General features: G+C 36.7%; 1 long non-coding RNA gene across 1 annotated transcript in view; it reads right to left on the reverse strand.

Annotated features, from left to right (window-relative positions):
- Positions 1-284: 284 nt before the first annotated feature.
- The window catches only part of LOC136853514 (uncharacterized), a 592,216-nt gene continuing 571,166 nt past the window's right edge, over positions 285-21,334 (reverse strand). The window contains exons 4-6 of the long non-coding RNA XR_010857488.1: positions 8,040-8,210; positions 6,096-6,386; positions 285-878 (exon numbers count right to left, since the gene is read on the reverse strand). This is a non-coding gene — a long non-coding RNA (uncharacterized lncRNA). The remainder of the gene's footprint in view (positions 879-6,095; positions 6,387-8,039; positions 8,211-21,334) is intronic.

Genomic DNA, 21,334 nt, shown 5'->3' on the forward strand with positions numbered 1-21,334 from the left:
CTCAAAGAATTAAGACCCCTTCTGGAGTCAAATCGTCAGCCTTGCAAATTGCGTCTTTGAGGGGTAAATAGCATAATACATAAGCATGCACTAAATTGCCGTTTCCCCGGCATTTCTCAGAACCTTGTTTATGCCAACAGCTTTCAAAGAAAGCTTACATTTTTCCCAATACTCATTTTAAAGCCATTCTTTGCCCAAGATATTGTCCATAAGCTGTTCAAACTGACATGCCAAGATTTTATACTTTAACCAGACAGTAAAAAGGCTGAATAATCAAAAACTACTGCAATTTGCATTTATTGAAGGTTTTCATGCACTGCAATTTAAACTTAAACTTCAGAACATTTCACTATTCTTGCAGAAGAATTAACCATAGAATCTTACATTAACTTCTGGGGATTATAACTGACCCACACTTCAGACAGTATTACTCAACTTGGGACATTTTACATCTCAATTGGGATATTTTACATCTCAAATTTGAATATTCAAGCCAAATTTTAAGATTTTTGTAGGTTTCACCTACAAAACCCTCCAAATCTAAAGTAATTCAACGGGTAACTTAACACTTGCTACAGCCTAAAATTAAAACTATTCAAATTTCTCCCATTTCTGGAGTAAGGCAAAATACACTTAATTCAACAGGTTTGGGACAGACTGCAAACACTACATTAAAGTACATCTGAGAATCTGAATATGTAACTGGATACAAAGGTATATAAACATTGCTGTACTTTGAGTTCACATTCACATCCACTAGTGGAGTACTGATTTCTCAAGACCTCCATATATCACTTGAAGGATAGCAAATTTATGCATCGTGGGATTAATTCAGAACTTGTTTGCAGTACGAAGTAACTTCGGACCAGTCTTAAAATCTGTTGGATAAAGTTAACAGGCATGAATGTTTTTTTATTTTTTTTTAGGGGGGGTGCATAGACAATGAATTTACTGTATCCCATTTTTTGGAACTAAATCCTGTTTCCTAAAACTTTACTGAAAACTTCAAGCAGCAATACAACAAAGATTTGTACATTGAGAAAATTTCATAGCACTATAGAAGCATCACAGCAACCTCAAAACTAGGACTTCAATTTTCTGACACTACCAAGATTACTGGTTAATCCTGGTTCAACTGCACTGAATACGCTACAAGTTCTAGGCATAGTGCTGACCTAGTACGTCAACTATGAAAGCTGCTATATAGTGAAACTTCTGCATTAGCTCCCCAAATAACTAAATAGCTACGGAAAAGTTACTAATACTTCAAATACAAGTTAAAATACAAGTTAAAAACCTAACAGGGAACAATATACTCTCCAAAAAGCTGGACTCAAGTCGTAACTTTAAATTTAAGTAGTTTGAGTATCAACCTCTATTCAGTAACTGCACACTACAAAGGATATGGATTTATATGCATTATATACTGTAATTCACCAGCAACAAGAGATCACCGAAGATTGTGGCTGGCTTTGACGGCAGTAATGAAAAACTAACTATACCAAACCATCAGATCAAGGAGTAATTCCCTAGCTTTTCATAAAAGAAGAAATCTATAGCTGTGAATGTACCAATTCCGAAAATCCACAATAAAAGTATGACCTAACCTTTACCACCACATTCATCTACAGGCAGTCCGGAACTTGAAAAAGTTCCTTGCACTAAACGCAATTATAGCAAACTGCTTACAAAACTCAGGAAGAACCCATACAACATACTAACCTAATTTCCTATTGAATGGATAACCTAATTCAGTAATCTGTCAGGCGATGCATTACCCAATCAAAATATTTGGACCAGTCCAAAATTTGCTGTACTTCAAGATAAAAAAAAATCACACTGAGCAAAAAAGCCACTATACACTTCAGAATTTACCTCAGGTGCCCAAATCTCAAATCATCAAACCAAGGTTGATTTTATCTACCCTGGAAGGGAAGCTGGAATTTGTCAAGTCACATGGCTGCCTGAAAGCTCAGCTCTTACAACTAAACCACATTCACATGAATCAAAACTCCAATTCTAGTAGGAATAAACCATTCCAAGTATGTCTACTGCTTGGGCACACTGGTTAAACCCAGAGGTGCTATGAAAATCAGACCATCCTCAACAGTATGAACATCACTTAACATTATACACAGTTCAACCTGAATACAAACTACAGCGGAGGATGGTCAGAATTAACTGGGTAGACTCATCTGAACTCAAGCTAGTTTTGTATATCACTGAAAACAGCCTTGTATATCAATGAAGAAACACTGACACTCAAGACTGGTTTGTGGCATTGCATCTGACCAATAACCAAAAAAATGCCCATGCAATAAGCAAAAAATCAATCAATATCCTATATTTAAGGTCAGGGCCATATACATAGAAAATATAAATACAATACACAATCTGGATACATAAGCAACTGGCATTTCGTCCAAACTCGCTGTAAGCATTAAAAGCATATAAGCCAGGGCAGACTATTCACCAAGGTTCTTAAGTTCAATTTCCTTTAATTTATTACAGAGACTTAACTGCCTCAACATCTATCAAATCACTGTCTCAAGACTGCAATTTAACTGTTCCTACCTAACTCTCACAAACCCTCACCATCTTAAGTACCAGTGTGACAGTTGATCAAAATTTGGAGTTAAAACTTTAATCAAACCTCAATTGTCTCTAAATCCTCCAACAAAAAACTGGGTTCAATTGACTCCCACAAAAGGGGAAACAGAGCTCAAAAGCCTTCCCCCACAAAAAATGTAGGGCTCAATACAATCCCACAATACAAATCTGAATGCCAAAGCCTCCCACAATACAAATCTAATGCCAAAGCCTCCCACAATACAAATCTAATGCCAAAGCATCCTCTAATGCCAAAGCCTCCCACAATACAAATCTAATGCCACAGCCTCCCACAATACAAATCTAATGCCACAGCCTCCCACAATACAAATCTAATGCCAGAGCCTCCCACAATACAAATCTAATGCCAGAGCCTCCCACAATACAAATCTAATGCCAGAGCCTCCCACAATACAAATCTAATGCCAGAGCCTCCCACAATACAAATCTAATGCCAGAGCCTCCCACAATACAAATCTAATGCCAGAGCCTCCCACAAAACAAATCTAATGCCAGAGCCTCCCACAAAACAAATCTAATGCCAGAGCCTCCCACAAAACAAATCTAATGCCAGAGCCTCCCACAAAACAAATCTAATGCCAGAGCCTCCCACAAAACAAATCTAATGCCAGAGCCTCCCACAAAACAAATCTAATGCCAGAGCCTCCCACAAAACAAATCTAATGCCAGAGCCTCCCACAAAACAAATCTAATGCCAGAGCCTCCCACAAAACAAATCTAATGCCAGAGCCTCCCACAAAACAAATCTAATGCCAGAGCCTCCCAAAACAAATCTAATGCCAGAGCCTCCCACAAACAAATCTAATGCCAGAGCCTCCCACAAAAAATGCCAGAGCCTCCCAAAAAATCTAATGCCAGAGCCTCCCACAAAACAAATCTAATGCCAGAGCCTCCCACAAAACAAATCTAATGCCAGAGCCTCCCACAAACAAATCTAATGCCAGAGCCTCCCACAAAACAAATCTAATGCCAGAGCCTCCCACAAAACAAATCTAATGCCAGAGCCTCCCACAAAACAAATCTAATGCCAGAGCCTCCCACAAAACAAATCTAATGCCAGATCCTCCCACAATACAAATCTAATGCCAGAGCCTCCCACAATACAAATCTAATGCCAGAGCCTCCCAATACAAATCTAATGCCAGAGCCTCCCACAATACAAATCTAATGCCAGAGCCTCCCACAATACAAATCTAATCTAATGCCAAAGCCTCCCACAATACAAATCTAATGCCAAAGCCTCCCACAATACAAATCTAATGCCAAAGCCTCCCACAATACAAATCTAATGCCAAAGCCTCCCACAATACAAATCTAATGCCAAAGCCTCCCACAATACAAATCTAATGCCAAAGCCTCCCACAATACAAATCTAATGCCAAAGCCTCCCACAATACAAATCTAATGACAAAGCCTCCCACAATACAAATCTAATGCCAAAGCCTCCCACAATACAAATCTAATGACAAAGCCTCCCACAATACAAATCTAATGACAAAACCTCCCACAATACAAATCTAATGACAAAACCTCCCACAATACAAATCTAATGACAAAACCTCCCACAATACAAATCTAATGACAAAACCTCCCACAATACAAATCTAATGACAAAACCTCCCACAATACAAATCTAATGACAAAACCTCCCACAATACAAATCTAATGCCAAAGCCTCCCAAAACAAATCTCCCTCCCACAATACAAATCTAGTGACAAAACCTCCCACAATACAAATCTGGTGACAAAACCTCCCACAATACAAATCTAGTGACAAAACCTCCCACAATACAAATCTAGTGACAAAACCTCCCACAATACAAATCTAGTGACAAAACCTCCCACAATACAAATCTAGTGACAAAACCTCCCACAATACAAATCTAGTGACAAAACCTCCCAAATCAATACATACCTAAATACATATCTAATGACAAACCTCCCACAATACATACCTAATGACAAAACCTCCCACAATACATACCTAATGACAAAACCTCCCACAATACATACCTAATGACAAAACCTCCCACAATACATACCTAATGACAAAACCTCCCACAATACATACCTAATGACAAAACCTCCCACAATACATACCTAATGACAAAACCTCATACAAAAATGTGAAAGCCTCCCACAAAAATATGACAAAAGCCTCCCACAAAAATGTTATGACTAAGATTACCAAAAAAAAAAAAAAAAAAAGATTAGGGCTCAGAATCAGTATCAACACTTTGGAATTTACCACAAAAATGCTATGACGAAGATAAAAAAAAAAAAAGTTTAGGGCTCAGAATCAGTATCAACACTTTGGAATCTAAGACCATTCCAACAACACTGGACTTTCCAGTCGAAACCTACATTCCAACAAAACTTTCCAGTCGAAACCTAAAACAACACTGGACTTTCCAGTCGAAACCTACATTCCAACAACACTGGACCCTACAAACAACACTGGACTTTCCAGTCGAAACCTACATTCCAACAACACTGGACTTTCCAGTCGAAACCTACATTCCAACAACACTGGACTTTCCAAAAACCTAATTCCAACAACAAAAACCTAAAACAACACTGGAAGTCGAAATTTCCAACAACACTGGGTCTCAGGACTTTCCAGTCGAAACCTATTCCAACAACTGGACTTTCCAGTCGAAACCTACATTCAACAAAAATGCTATGACGAAGATAAACAACACTGGACTTTCCAAAAAATTCCAACAACACTGGACTTTCCAGGAAGCTCATTCCAACAACACCGACTTTCCATCAAACCTACATTCCAACAACACCGGACTTTGGAAACCTCTTCCAACAACCATTCCAGTCAAACACTGGACTTTCCAGTCGAAACCTACATTCCAACAACACTGGACTTTCCAGTCGAAACCTACATTCCAACAACACTGGACTTTCCAGTCGAAACCTACATTCCAACAACACTGGACTTTCCAGTCGAAACCTACATTCCAACAACACTGGACTTTCCAGTCGAAACCTACATTCCAACAACACTGGACTTAAGACTAAAGGCCTAACACAAAAGACTGAACTCAACCTTAAGAAAATTAAACAGCGGTTCTGTACATGGTAGACAAAGTCTACCATGTACAGTCCTTGGACCACCTTAGCCGGAGCAGCACAGCCACCCCGACTAAGGTGGCCCCACTTATTTCATTAAAACTTAAATAAATTTTTTATTTAAATTACTTTAATTAAAAGCAATAATCTGTTCATATTTGCAAAAATTTTTAATTTAATTTACTTTAATTAAAAGCAATAATCTATTCATATTTACAATGTTAATCCAAAATGAATTTAAAAATTTTTCTGAAAAGAGGAATTACTTATTTGAATATTTAACTATTAAAAAAATTTTAATCTTAACACTTAATATGAACTAACCTTGGATCAATATTCTGTTGAAATTAAAATTGTTGCTACAACTTAACACAACAAACCTGTTTAAATTCCGGTGAATTAGTCGCTGACTTCCGTTTAAAGCTATGGTAAGCTTGGGAGTAATTTTTGTTTTGTTCCAAGCTATGAAATACTTGTAGTCCAGTGTATGAGAATTCATTGCCTCCTCCAATTTGAACTTTTAAATTTGTACTGCCATATTTGCTTCACATCCTTGGGCAAACAGCTTAGGCTGAATTTGTACTGTCATATCTGCTTCACTTCCATGGGCAATCTTCAACTAATGCTGACCTGCAGACTACCATAATTACTGAACACGGTTGCATCCTTACCTGAAAATAAAACAGTGTCAACCCCACAATTACAGACTACTGAAATTTGAAAACTCACCTAAACGTTTAAAACGGCAATCTTAAAAATTTGTGCCTAAGGTTAAAAGTAATATAAACTGTTGGAAAAAAAAACTAGCCATACTAATCTCTTGAGTAACCGAAACCTTTCAAACAATATTAAACTTTCTGCCTTCAGTACCACAAAAGAACCCTGGGCAAGTTCAATTTTAAAACCTAACATGGTTAAAATATAAACCAGGGAAAAAATTTGCTTGACCGTCTAATCTCTAGAGTAACTGAAACCTTTCAAATAATTAAGAACTTAAAAGCAAGTTTTTTGCCTTCAGTACCACAAAATAAAGTCTGACAATTTCAATTTTAAAATATTTTGCTCACGAAAAACTAGCATCGAAAGCATCGAAAAGACTTTCCATGGCCTATAATACGGGCAATCACGTGTCAGTTCTGATAGATGGGTATGCTACAAAAGGATAATTTACTGACCTACAAAAAAAAAAACTAAACACATTAACTGTTTAACCTACAGTGGGTATTCAACGTTAAAAGTCTCATCAAATGAAACTAGATAATTCTGCGGCTTTTTGAAAACTGACAACTTGAAAAGTATAAGTTAGCAGACTAATTCCAGAAATATCCGTAACGGCTACTCTTATGACTACCTGTCACGAGTTTAATACTCAATACAGCAGAAAGCTGAGGATCAAACTACATAGTGACGAAATTACGTAAGTAAATTGCATGTTAAACTAGTGTGCTTAGGTATGGCAATATGTAATTCATTGCCCTATAACCTGACATTCAACCAATTTATTGCTACTAGCTACCTAAAGCATTAAATTCATGAAGAGTTAACACGAATATTATGAGTGGATATTTCATTGCAGTTCACGTTAAGAACTCACTGGCAAAGCAGGCTAGCCTAGGCTACACTCAAAAAAACCAGTTCTTAACTGCTATTATGATTCTCTTGGCAAACATCCTCGGAGACCGGATATACGATAACTATGGATACATTTTTCAAAGATTTTTTATAGCACTTATGGGATTTCTAGAAACTAACCCTTCTCACTAGTTTTGGATAACTGGCTAACACTTCATACTGCTATACGTACCTCACTTTCCCGGCAAAACTTAACGCAAATGGATTCAAATTTACGCTAGCAAAATGTTTAATCCTCCTACCTTACGCACTTGTAACCTACAATTGTTATCCTAATCACGTAAAATAAACTACAATGCCTAGACCAGTTTAGTAAAGTTGATTAAAAAACTTTCGCAACTAAGCGGGCGGCGTTATCGGTCGAACAAGGATGCACTTTATAAGCAAAACAAAACACTGATTTTAAAACTACTAAAAACCATTTAACGGAATACCCATTGAGTAGGTTAGGCTTTACCCTTTTAAAACCAAAGACACGATGCTATGAAATAGTTGCTCAAGATATACAAATATTTTACTCGACCCATTCCTGGTTAAAGCAACGACTTAACGGCAGAAAATAACTACAGGAAATAACTATCTAAATACACCATTTATGAACACTGAACGCCTGATATTTTCACTGAACATTAACCGAAAAAGATAAATAACCCGTTGGGATTTTCACGCCACGAACGTTCATAATTACTTACCTGATATGAAGCTCAAACCACCCAATTACCAAACAGGGTCCAAGCACTCAGATCTCCACTGATACGAACGTAATGACACCACCACCCGGGAAGACTGACGAAAATGAGCCGATGGTCGCTGGAACAGTCTGACACCAGCACTGATCAACCGGCTTTCCGACGTCAAGGACTCTGAAAAGAAGGTCGGGAAAACTTAGTTCCATGGACGCTGGAGGAAAAGTAAGCCTTGACGTTTTGTTATTCCTACAATAGATGGCGTACTCACTTTTCTTACTTACATTTTATATGTATAAGGAACGATAAAAGTTATACATGCAGAGAATATGAAAAATATAATTTTCCGTACTTTTAAACATTTCATTCAAGTAGCAGGATGTAGAAAAATATCAATAACAAGTCGAATAATGGAAATTTCCTCGTCTATGTTTGAAAACCGGAGAAAAATCAGCAATTTGAAAAATTTTCATCCGCTGGCAAAGAAATGCAATACCATATAAGAGATGGCGGTCGTAATGCATCTAAAAGACCTGTGCAAGAAAGAAACACTGCAGAGAAGTGAAAGCTAAGGAAGAATTTGCCTAGTTGTTAAACAAACGCTATTCGCGGCAACTCTGTCTATCAACAAACTTTTACACTTTTAGTGCAGAAGTAATGGCCACGGAATACAAGACTTTGGCATGACCTTGAGGGAAAAGGTATACTTTTTAAATCGTAACATATGAATGAATAATGGGAGGGGTTATTGGTGTTTTATTGTTTTACTGAAGATAATTATATCCGCGGCTTTTTAATACAAGTGTAAGGGTGTTAAGAATGACAATTCTGACAGAAAGCAAAGATAACTGTGATAACGTTAAAGTCAGGATTACCGCTAAAAAATGAAAGGAAAAACTGCAGTGTAATAGACAGACATTAAACGTAGCATAAAGCACCAGGAAAGGAAGGGGTGCACTGTACAATACAATATCTTCAACGAGCTCTATCCATATACACTGTAACTGACATCAAGTTATTGTAACCTGCATCCTACGAGTTGCCTTTAGCTACCACAGGAGGCTGTAAACTTTAATCAACTATACAATTTTATTTTTGCAAAGAATTTTTACTTTTGTTAATGAAAACAGATGATATTGCAGTGCCATAAATACATCAATGTATATCATGGAATCCAAGAGTTCTTTGATGTGTGTGTGTGTACGCGCGCGCGCGCTCGTATGTCTGTGTATATATAAAATGATATGACCTGTTTGGCTAAAAGATAAGTAAACAACAGACTAAACCAAGAAAAAACTCAGCGTGTTGCTTATGCTGACATTGTTTCTTAATGATCTTGTTCGGTGGAATAAAGCGTAATGAGTTGTTTAGGTAACCAGCAACGTTACATCATCTCTTGCATAACTTACATCCTAATTGCTGATTTCTTTATTTTTACAGGTAACCGTCCACTCCTGGAAATTATTTGATAATTCACGGCTGTTGAAAAACACAGAGACCTTCCTACGCGCCACGCAGACACCGCCAAGGTAATTAGATAGAAATTCAACATGGTCGGGCCAATTGTCTCTGCGGTAAGAGAGAGTAATGTACGGAAGTCAAAGGAAGAAATAAAACTCAAGGATAAAATATAAAATTGTTTCCCTTTGAAGAGGGGAAAATATAGGCCTAGCACTTCCTTTCTCTTTGCAAAGCAAATATAAGTGACCTGGGAGTTACTGAATTTAAATCAATTTATATGTTCACATACGTGTTTATAGCAATATATCCGTGCATACCATTTATCCTATGAATGGACACGAGTGCTCACATACAAGTGTCAATCATGATGCACTAAAGAAATAATCGTTTTTTGGCTGAAAATATTTTACCGATAAAGTGGTTCCATCTCAAAGGTTATATATAGTTATTGTAAACACACACACACACACACATTTCCTGAAAAGCAATCGCCGGTCATCGACTAAACGATTGCTGAGCGTTTCAGGGCTGATTACATCCTAAAGGTGTTAGCCATCGAAAAGGTGGTTGGAACAGTCTGCCCAATTCAGATTTTATATGACCAACATCATGAAATCACTGTTTATGAATGTCCCAGTGGAAGAAACAATTGAGATTATTTCAGGTAAAATTTTTACAACCCAATGAACTGCTCATTTAACTACAATCGTTGTTTTAAGAAACTTTAACATTAGCAGTGCTGGACATTTTTAATGACAATTTATAAAAACAGGTTGAACTCAATGGGATCAGCTCTTCCCAGCACATTTTTATGTGCTCCTGGAGGAAAGCATGTTGGAAAATTGCCCGTTTTTATCTTTGTTGATTAAATCTGATTCTCTCGACTTTCTCTATTAACAAATATCAGTATTAAATTTTAGGACTAATCAGGATGTTTTTTTCTGGAAACAATAACTTTCTTTTTGTGTTTTTACAAAAAAGGGGCTTTTACAGGCATATAATATCTTGAGACTCTATAATTTTTTACAATTCAATTTTTACTCTCCTCCATGTATTTTATGGGAATCATGCCATAAAGAAATATCGTTTTTACGCGAATATTTTACCTCCATCTCTTTTTCTAGATACTGCAAATGTAAATGCAATCGTGGGATCGAAAACGATTGCTGAGAGTCACCTGATTCAATAAATGTGTTAACCATTAGTCTGCCCAATCCTAACCAACATCAGAAATCTGACTTTGTCTTGAGGCAGACAAGCTGTTTTCATGAACTGCTCGTTTTAGAATCGTTATTCATTAGGCAGTTAGTGCACAAGTTGAACTCACACTCTTCCTCAGCACAGCTGTATCTAGCTTAAGCCCGTTTCTTTGTTGATTAACTTGATTCTCTCCTTTTCTATTCATTCATTCTTCAAATTTAGGACTAACAGGTGCTTTTCTCTGGAATTACTTTGCTTTTTAATGTACATACATATAATATGTTGAGACTCTAAAGTTTTACATTCCATGTATTTTAAAATTGTACTTTTTTTTCCTCTCTCTTTTTTAGCCCTGTAAATGTAACAATATAGAAACGCGTCACCGTAATAAATGTATTAACCATTAATGACTAACCTTCACTTTGTCACCCTTATCTGATGTGTTTTGTGGTCTGACTGCACCAACATCTGTCATGTATATATATAAATTTATAATATATATATATATATATATATATATATATATATATATATATATATATATATATATATATATATATATAGCCAAGTAAAATGTAACAAAAAACCTCAAGATCAAAGATCAAATATACTGGGAATTAACAAAGCAATATAATAGTTTCCAAGAACTGACATTGAAACTCAACCTGCAATACAATAAAACAAGGAAAACTGCAGAGACGAAAATGCATAAAAAGCAAAATGAATATACTTCATAGAGCTGAATTTCACCTCCGTTCTCCCTCCTGTACTTTCACTGAACGAAAGACAAGTGTCGCCATAACCGAGTCAGTTCCCTTTCTCTCTCTCTCTTCGAAAGAAAAGCCAGTAAAGAAAAATAGTTCAGAAAGGTAAATGAGAGCGTATCGAATGACGCAATCGAGTTGAAAAGTGGAAGTATTTTCTGGCTACCTGCAATATCATCGTTTAAGCTTTTTTGTCGATATACAGAATAACTTTTGCTTTCTCATTCATCCTTATTTCGGCTCAGCCAACTTCAGGAAAGCCTTTCCCAGTGCCAAGATACAAAGCATTAATGAGAATGCTTTGAGGGAGGGTTATAGTAGTATACGGAAGAGCAGTAAATATAAAATATAATAGGTCGAGTGACACGATAACAATAGGGCAATGAAAATGAAGGAGGAATTATTGAGAAAAAGAGACGCATCAATAAGGTGATGATTCAGGAGGATACAAGAAATTGGGGGGCGGGATAAGTATCCTCAAGACTTAAATTGAGACAATCTAGGAAAGGTCAGAATGTCGAAACAGAGAGAAACGGATAAAAGAAAGTGAGGTTGGAGAAATTGAAAAAGGGAAAAAATAGAAGAAAAAATCTGACCCTACATGACGTTATATATAAATATCTGAGTCTATGTTGCTTCATGACAGATTTTTCTGAGGTATATACCAGAAATAACCGTGAATTTGATGGAAACCTTACGATATCGGTTTGATTATAAAAAAATCAAGTGCAAGAGTTCCTAAAACTGATATTTAAAATTTAACAATTAACTTGGATCGTAGAGATTTTTTACTAAACGTTTAACTGATATAAGAACACTGACCATTAGAACAAATTTAGCACGGCAGTCTAATTATCTTTGCTTTGGGAGAGCGTAACAGGATAGTGTTTATGTAGGCCCTAGTCAGAGCAATAAGCCAATTGTAAAATATCTAATTGTCTCTTTTCCGAGAAAGAAAAATTAGGTCCAGCAAATCAAAGGATGGACTAGGATTAGTTGAATTTACGCTTGTGTGTGCACTTGTATGCATATATATGTATGTATATATATACATATATATATATATATATATATATATATATATATATATATATATATATATATATATATATATATATGAAAATAAGAAGGCCCATAAAACACTATTTAAACGTTGAAACCATATATTTCAGGGCACTTGTTTCTGTGCCCCTGTTCACTGGTAGAATATGGACAGGTGGAAAGTTACAATGGATATATACAAAAACATGAAGGTGTGGCCTTGGGCCTCCGATGTTAAGGAGGTGGCGTTTCTTAAGAAGGAGGAGAATGACCAAATTCCCTAGTGGTTTTTGGCCTCATTAGCTCCCGTTTGGCGATGGATCTGGCGGTCGCGTTTCTTGGGTCATCTTCTTCAAGAGGGGTCTGAGGATTAAGGTGTCGATGGCGTCCGATTTCCAATGTCCTCCTGACAGGTTCATATTGTTGGTTTGATTGATGATAGCAGATTCAGCATCTTTCTTTTGTACGGACAGCTACTCTTGAAAACCAACTCCGCCTCAGTTAATGACATGCCCTGTATTTCTAATATGTAGGCAAATTCCCGAACTCTCCGAAGCGTAACGTACTGATCTTTTGTGCTCTGTTATTCTTTGCGAGAGCGATCTACCTGTCTCGCCTACATAGATGTCATGACAATTACTACACGGTATCTTGTAAACTCCGGCTTCTTCCCTTTTGTTATTTAAGTATACATTAACGAGCGAACTCCCGATGGATTTGGGATAATGGAAAATGAAAGGATTATTAGAACTGAGTTGCTCGGTGGCCTTTTGGATGTTTTCGTCGTATGGAAGCTTTATTTTGTTGTTGAAATCTATTTGTCTGTTGTGAGTGGGACCTCTGTAGTATATTTTATTCGCTTTATTAATAGCCCTCTCGATAATGTGTGGTGGATAGAGCAGTTGCGTTAGGTGTTGGCGGATCGTGTTAAATTCTCGATCCAGGTACTCATTTGAACATATCCTAAGTCCTCTGAGGAATAGGTTGCACCCTACCATGATTTTTACGGAGACGTCGTGGTAGCTTAAGAAATGAATGTAGGAGACAGCGAAGGTGGGTTTTCTATATACTGTAAATGCATACCTGTTCTGTTTTCTTATGATCAGTACATCTAGGAACGGCAGTTTTCCGTCCTTTTCCCATTCTGTTTTGAATTTTATGGTCGGAACTAGCGAATTTAGCCTATTAAAAGTCCCCAGCTATTGTCCCAGAAAGTAAAGATATCATCTACGTATCTAAGCCAGATCATATTATGGGGTTTGATAGACGACAAAAGTTCCGTTTCGAAATATTCCATGTACAAGTTTGCTAGAAGGGGTGATAGGGGACTTCCCATGCTACAGCCAAATTTTTGTTTGTAAAATTACCATTGAAAGAAAACACGTTGTTAGTTACACAGAGGTTGATAAGTTTTAAAGTTTTATCTATGCCAAGAGGAAAATGGTCTTCATATGGAGACATACATCAATAAAGTTCAAGAACTTCTAAACGATGCGGAGACCTATGACAAATTAACGAAAGATCCCACAACAAATATTGCTGCTCAGTTTAACAAATCAGTTAGAACCATAGGGGCAATAAAAAAGACATAGAATTACTAGAGACATTCAAGGTAATCAACCCCTCTCTCCCCTATTTTTACGGCCTCCCGAAAACACGTAAAGATGGGATTCCTTTACGGGCCATAATATCTAGCAGGGGCTCTTTCATGTACAAATTATCAAAATGGCTCGCAGACTTGTTATCACCCTTTCTAGGAACCTTCTCATCCTCCCACGTCAAACATGCAGAGGATTTCATACAAAAATTTAATAGTTTAAACATCCCCTCAAACAACATCAAACTGCTCAGTCTAGACGTCGATTCATTTGCCGACGTGTTGTCTTTCTTAGAGAGGAAGTTACAACCATATGAAGACCATTTTCCTCTTGGCATAGATAAAACTTTAAAACTTATCAACCTCTGTGTAACCAACAACGTGTGTTCTTTCAATGGTAATTTTTACAAACAAAAATTTGGCTGTAGCATGGGAAGTCCCCTATCACCCCTTCTAGCAAACTTGTACATGGAATATTTCGAAACGGAACTTTTGTCGTCTATCAAACCCCATAATATGATCTGGCTTAGATATGTAGATGATATCTTTACTTTCTGGGACAATAGCTGGGGGACTTTAATGAATTTTTAATAGGCTAAATTCGCTAGTTCCGACCATAAAATTTAAAACAGAATGGGAAAAGGACGGAAAACTGCCGTTCCTAGATGTACTGATCATAAGAAAACAGAACAGGTATGCATTTACAGTATATAGAAAACCCACCTTCGCTGTCTCCTACATTCATTTCTTAAGCTACCACGACGTCTCCGTAAAAATCATGGTAGGTGCAACCTATTCCTCAGAGGACTTAGGATATGTTCAAATGAGTACCTGGATCAAGAATTTAACACGATCCGCCAACACCTAATGCAACTACTCTATCCACCACACATTATCGAGAGGGCTATTAATAAAGCGAATAAAATATACTACAGAGGTCCCACTCACAACAGACAAATAGACTTCAACAACAAAATAAAGCTTCCATACGATGAAAACATCCAAAAGGCCACCGAGCAACTCAGTTCTAATAATCCTTTCATTTTCCATTATCCCAAATCCATCGGGAGTTCGCTCGTTAACGTATACTTAAATAACAAAAGGAAAGAAGCCGGAGTTTACAAGATACCGTGTAGTAATTGTCATGACATCTATGTAGGCGAGACAGGTAGATCGCTCTCGCAAAGAATAACAGAGCACAAAAGATCAGTACGTTACGCTTCAGAGAGTTCGGGAATTTTCCTACATATTAGAAATACAGGGCATGTCATTAACTGGAGTGGGGCGGAGTTGGTTTTCAAGAGTAGCTGTCCGTACAAAAGAAAGATGCTGGAATCTGCTATCATCAATCAAACCAACAATATGAACCTGTCAGGAGGACATTGAAATCAGACGCCATCGACACCTTAATCCTCAGACCCCTCTTGAAGAAGATGACCCAAGAAACGCGACCGCCAGATCCATCGCCAAACGGGAGCTAATGAGGCCAAAAACCACTAGGAATTTGGTCATTCTCCTCCTTCTTAAGAAACGCCACCTCCTTAACATCGGAGGCCTAAGGCCACACCTTCATGTTTTTGTATATATACCATTGTAACTTTCCACCTGTCCATATTCTACCAGTGAACAGGGGCACAGAAACAAGTGCCTGAAATATATGGTTTCAACGTTTAAATAGTGTTTTATGGGCCTTCTTATTTTCATATTACACTGTAGTATTACAGGAAAAGACATTCATATATATATATATATATATATATATATATATATATATATATATATATATATATATAATGATATATAAAAACACCGTATCGTGGTTCTCAGTTATAAATAGAAGGATCCACATTAATACCACTGTTTAGAAAGACGAAATGCATTTGTAAAAATATTTACAGAGCTTAAAGCTTTCGTCCATCCATCTGTGGACTTGATCACTAAACCAAAAACGGACATGCAACATGATGACGAAATAGAAATAAAATAAAAAACTGAAATAATATTGATAAACAAGGTTAAAATGAGTGAACAAGTCATCTGGTCATATTTCTTTCCAGAATTCTAAGTGATCTACGAGGCGGCACAAAACACTGGTCTTCTTCTTGAACGGTATCTGGAGGGTCGTTATCCAAAATGGTAGTTTGATCTCAAGACTCTGGAACAGGCGATGGATGGTTACCTACATTATCACACCGGAGAAGGCAGTGCACATTTCTGAAGTTCTTAATTCTGGCCCTTTTGCAAAGCTCTTTACTTGAAAGTAAATATTTTCATAATGCCAGTATTCCCTTCAAAGGTGTCATCTAAAGTGATGAGAGCTCTTCCACAGTCCTCCTTGTGGTCCTACCCCTACTTTCATAAACAATTTTGCCTTTTTTTTTTTTGAGTCAATGGCATGATTAGAATCCCAAGGGTGCTTAGCAATGGCGCTGTAAACATCACACAAACGGCAGGCTGCAATATGTTCCCGTTTCTTCTGCACTAGGGAACGACCACTTTCTCCAATATAACATTTTTACACCCTGTAGCGTACACTCCGAGGTATCGAAAAATTACTCTATACCCATGTCTTTCTTTTTTAAGATTATTAGAAACTTTTCTCAGGTCATGATTATATGGAAGGCGAAGGGATTTAAAATTAGTAGCTGGCCGTTGCTCCCTTGAATTATAAGACATTCTCTTGGCTCTAGAAAGGCATTTGTCAAGAAAACAAATTTGGGGCTACATAACTTTTTGAAACTTGTAGCTAAAAATTAGATTTCCTGGTCATATTTGTATGTATGTGTATATATATATACATATATATATATATATATATATATATATATATATATATATATATATATATATATATATGAATGAATGTTAACGAATGCAAAGATATTACAGTGTTTATTTATTAATAGTATAAAGAGTTCAAGGAGGTCTGTTGCTGGAATAGCCCACATCGGATTGTCGATTAAGAGGAAGACTGAACAAATGCATTAGGTTATTTAAAAAAAAGTAGCACCTGTATTTTTTAAAGTTGTGCATTAGTTCAGATGTGGTCAACTGATCTTATTTAAAGAAATACATCGCCTTCAATGATAACTTTGATCCTGAGATATATTAACTTTCTTTTGAAATCCTCTGTTAAATTGTTGAACCTCCGCCAGAGTAGCATGGAAACCAAGATATCTTCTGTTGTCACAAAACCAAATTCTAAGGCTGGTCGAGAGTAACTGTGAGGTTTGTATTATCGAGAGTCACACAAGCTTATGGATCAAATCAACTTTAGCAATATACTTTAGTTTATCAATTATCAAACACTGAATTTGGCTCACTGGTTTTTTAGTTTTCTGTAAAAGAAACTATTGAGATGGCCATTTGTCTGTCCGTCCGCACTTTTTCTCTCCGCCCTCAGATCTTAAAAACTACCGAGGCTAGAGGGCTGCTAATTGTTATGTTGACCATCCACCCTCCAATCATCAGACATATCAAATTGCAGCCCTCTAGCCTCAGTATTCTTTATTTTATTTAAGGTTAAAGTTAACCATGACCGTGCGTCTGGCACTGCTATTGGTGTCAACAACACAGGCCACCACCGGGCCGTGGTTAAGAGTTTCATACAGCATTATACAATGTACAGAAAACCCGATTGCGCAGAAGAAACTTCAGGACATTTTTGCTTGTCTCCATCCTTCCTGCTTTTGCAGAGATTAGTGCTAACTGCAGCGTGCAGCACCTTTGCTAAGATATATAACCCTCTTTGCTCATGTTAAGGTGATATTCTAGCAGTTATGTGGCTATAAATAAGTTCTTTATCTAGTTTCAAGGTAAAAACTACTTTATCTCTCAATTATTGTAAGTGCATCTTCTTAAGTATTATTAAAACTCATTTTCACTCGTATCTGCCTGAGGTAAAGAACATTAAGTACCATCTTTGTTTCTCTTTGAATTAATATATAAACAATTTATTTTCAATATTTCATATTGTTTGAGATTCCAAATGTCGTACGCCTGGACATTACAAAATGTCAAGCGTATATTAAATCCTGTATTTATTCTGTCTTCTGCATGAATTATCTGAACAAATTTTAATTTGCTCTCTCTCTCTCTCTCTCTCTCTCTCTAACCCTTAAAAGTTGGAAAGTGTAAATATCTAAATCTTCGTGACACAGACATGTTTTTAATTATTTTCCTTGTCAGCAATCATTTGAAATTATATATAGGTGATATCCACCATCTTAGCCGACATCCGCCATTTCGGTATTTTTACGTCTTCACTTGTTCCAATATTTTCATATTCTTCTTGGTTCGTTGAAGACCAAACATTCCATCTATGACTCACTTGTATTTCATTCATGACAAATCCATCCTCACATTTCTTCAGGTTTTCCGATTTGCTTTCAGAATTTGTACTTCCTGATTCAGTCAAGCGTCCGCCATAAATAAAGTCAGGTTAGAAGCGAACTGAATACTTCCTAACGACGCTGCTCTTTATATAATTTAATTTTTCGCATTTTATATTCCCTCGCTGAATTCGGGAATAAACTGTTCGTTCTCGCTGAAGGGGAGACAAGAGGGACGCTTGAATCCAGGCAATCAGAGAGGAGACATGCTTGTGAATAGCAAGCAATTGCATCTTTTCTTCTTTTTTTTTGTAAATGTATTTCGTTGCTCCCTTACTTTTTTCTTTTCTTAGAAGAAATATGGAAATATTTCTTGGATGTTACGTATTGGATGTGGCTGAAATAAATGTATAAACCACATGGGTGCAATGTAATGCATACACGGTGTGAGTAGGTGCTCTCTCTCTCTCTCTCTCTCCTAGATGTGGTGGAGTGGTTATGTGATTCCTATTTATGTTAAAAAATAAACCAGCTTTCCCAATTTCCCTAATTATGCTTCCGGCAAGCGAAAATAAACTGAATATCCAACATGGCCTTCAAGTAATATATTCTCGGTATGCGAACGCTCTCTCTCTCTCTCTCTCTCTCTTCCGGAAAAGATAGAATATTTACGTAATACCCACATTTGTTCAGCAATGAACCATCTTTTCCAATTTCCTTATTTGTTCTCCCGACAGCAGCAATTTCAGCGGATTCGAAAGAACAACACAGTTTCACATTCATGAATTCTTATTTCACGGTCGATCTGTTCTTTTGTTCTTCTCAATAAAACGGTTTACTGTGTGGTTTTCATTTTCCAGGTACGTGATCACTTTGTTACCCGGTTGAATTTATAAGATGAGACTAATAGCTATGGATATTTCATAATATTAGTTAAGAAGTGCTGTCACTGAAACATTAACCTTGTAATTCCGTTTAATTCTGAAGCATTTTGGAAAGCTGGGTTTAAGGAAATGATGAGAAACTGTATGCGAAGCCTACTTCATCTAACATAGATAATAAGTTTATTATTAAATTAAAACTGAACATCTAAATCTTAAAACTTGTTTTTCTATATATGAGGAGAACTGTCTGTTTGTCAGAAAATTCTTAATATTTATTTATCCTGATGCATTTCTGCTGCGCATTGCTTTGGTACTCAGAATAGCATTATACTTATAATGATTATATATATATATATATATATATATATATATATATATATATATATATATATATATATATATATATATATATATATATATATATATTATCTATTGAGGATTAATGATCCTTAACCGAGGATAGGTTTTTTTTACTTTACAAACATCTGAAGAATAACGACCTCAAATTTTCCTATTCCAGTCGTGAGGTCGTCCAGTTTAAATATATTATCCTTTCTGGTGTTTATTAGAGCCAACTGAGAAGGTAACTTCCTTCTCAGTTGTATAAATCCACTCGATTTCCAACTTTCCAAATTGCTCTGATAGATCAATTGTTTTTCACATACTTTAATACTGTGTCCCTTTTTTTTTTTATTCTTCGAAAGGCTAGAGTATCAATTCCCGGTTGAGCATCGTTTTTCTTCTCCCTGAATCACCTTTTGCTTGATCTTAGACCTAAAATATTTGAGGTATTCTTTTTTAGGGATGAGACGACTAGACATCTAAGTATCTGAGGAGGATTGCATATTTCTGAACTGGTCCAAAGGCGTAACTCAGGTATGGATTATGTACTACAATTTTGTTAGGATTGTTTGTTTCCTAGTTTGTGTGCGCACGCGCGTGAGTGTGTGTTTGTGTGTGTATTTGCTTGGTGCGTAAGAGGTTGTGTTTTTAGATGCAAGATTAGAAACATTCCATTTTGGTACGAATATCTCGAAAAGGAAATATCACAGCTATTTGTTACAAGATTTATTTTAAGATAACCTTGTGCTTCGTTGAAGTTTTCATATTTTAAAATTAAAGTCTGAGGGATTTGAGTCCAGTGCCGCTGCTTATTTAAAGGAAGCAAATGGTAAGGATTAGTGAAACCGGTTTACGTTGGATTTGGCACCTTCAAGCTTTTTAAGTAAGCCTGGAAAAGGATTTTTTGATTATGAAAAAGTCTGAAAAATGGTGGTAAAAGGTATAATTAAAAGGTATTACTGTAGCTTTAAGGGAAATGTGAGTAAAATAGGAAATGCATAATGCTAGTTTGTTCTGAGGTTCATCATTGAGAACCGGTGATCATGAATAACAAGAAGAAAGGAAAAACAACATCGATACTTCATAAAATGAAGAAAGAATTACGCGAAAATGGAGTAAAGCGTAAAATGACGAGATATCCCAACAGCTAAGTTAAGTATATCTTAGTTTAACCAGACCACTGAGCTGATTAACAGCTCTCCTAGGACTGGCCCGAAGGATAGATTCATTTTACGTGGCTAAGAACCAACTGGTTACCTAGCATCGGAACCTACAGCTTATTGAGGAATCCGAACCACATTATGACGAGAAATGAATTTCTATCACCAGAAATAAATTCCTCTAATTCTTCATTGGGCGGTTGGAGAGTCGAACGCCGGGCCAACAGCGTGCTAGCCGAGAACTCTACCCACCCCTCCAACGACGAACTTATCCTAACAGCAATGATGACTTAATACACACACACACACACCCCACCGCCACACACACACACACACACACACCCCACCGCAACACACACACACACACAAACACACGCGCGTATAGATGTGTGTGTGTGTGTGTGGATGTTTGTATGTATGACTTCAAGCGAGAGAAAGGAAAGAATTGGAAGTTTTCCATTAACTTTTTCGCTCTTTTCTTTCCTCCTATCTTCCCCACTCGTATTGGTTCCATGTTTTAT

Source organism: Macrobrachium rosenbergii, chromosome 27, assembly GCF_040412425.1.
Source record: "Macrobrachium rosenbergii isolate ZJJX-2024 chromosome 27, ASM4041242v1, whole genome shotgun sequence".
Taxonomy (NCBI): domain Eukaryota; kingdom Metazoa; phylum Arthropoda; class Malacostraca; order Decapoda; family Palaemonidae; genus Macrobrachium; species Macrobrachium rosenbergii.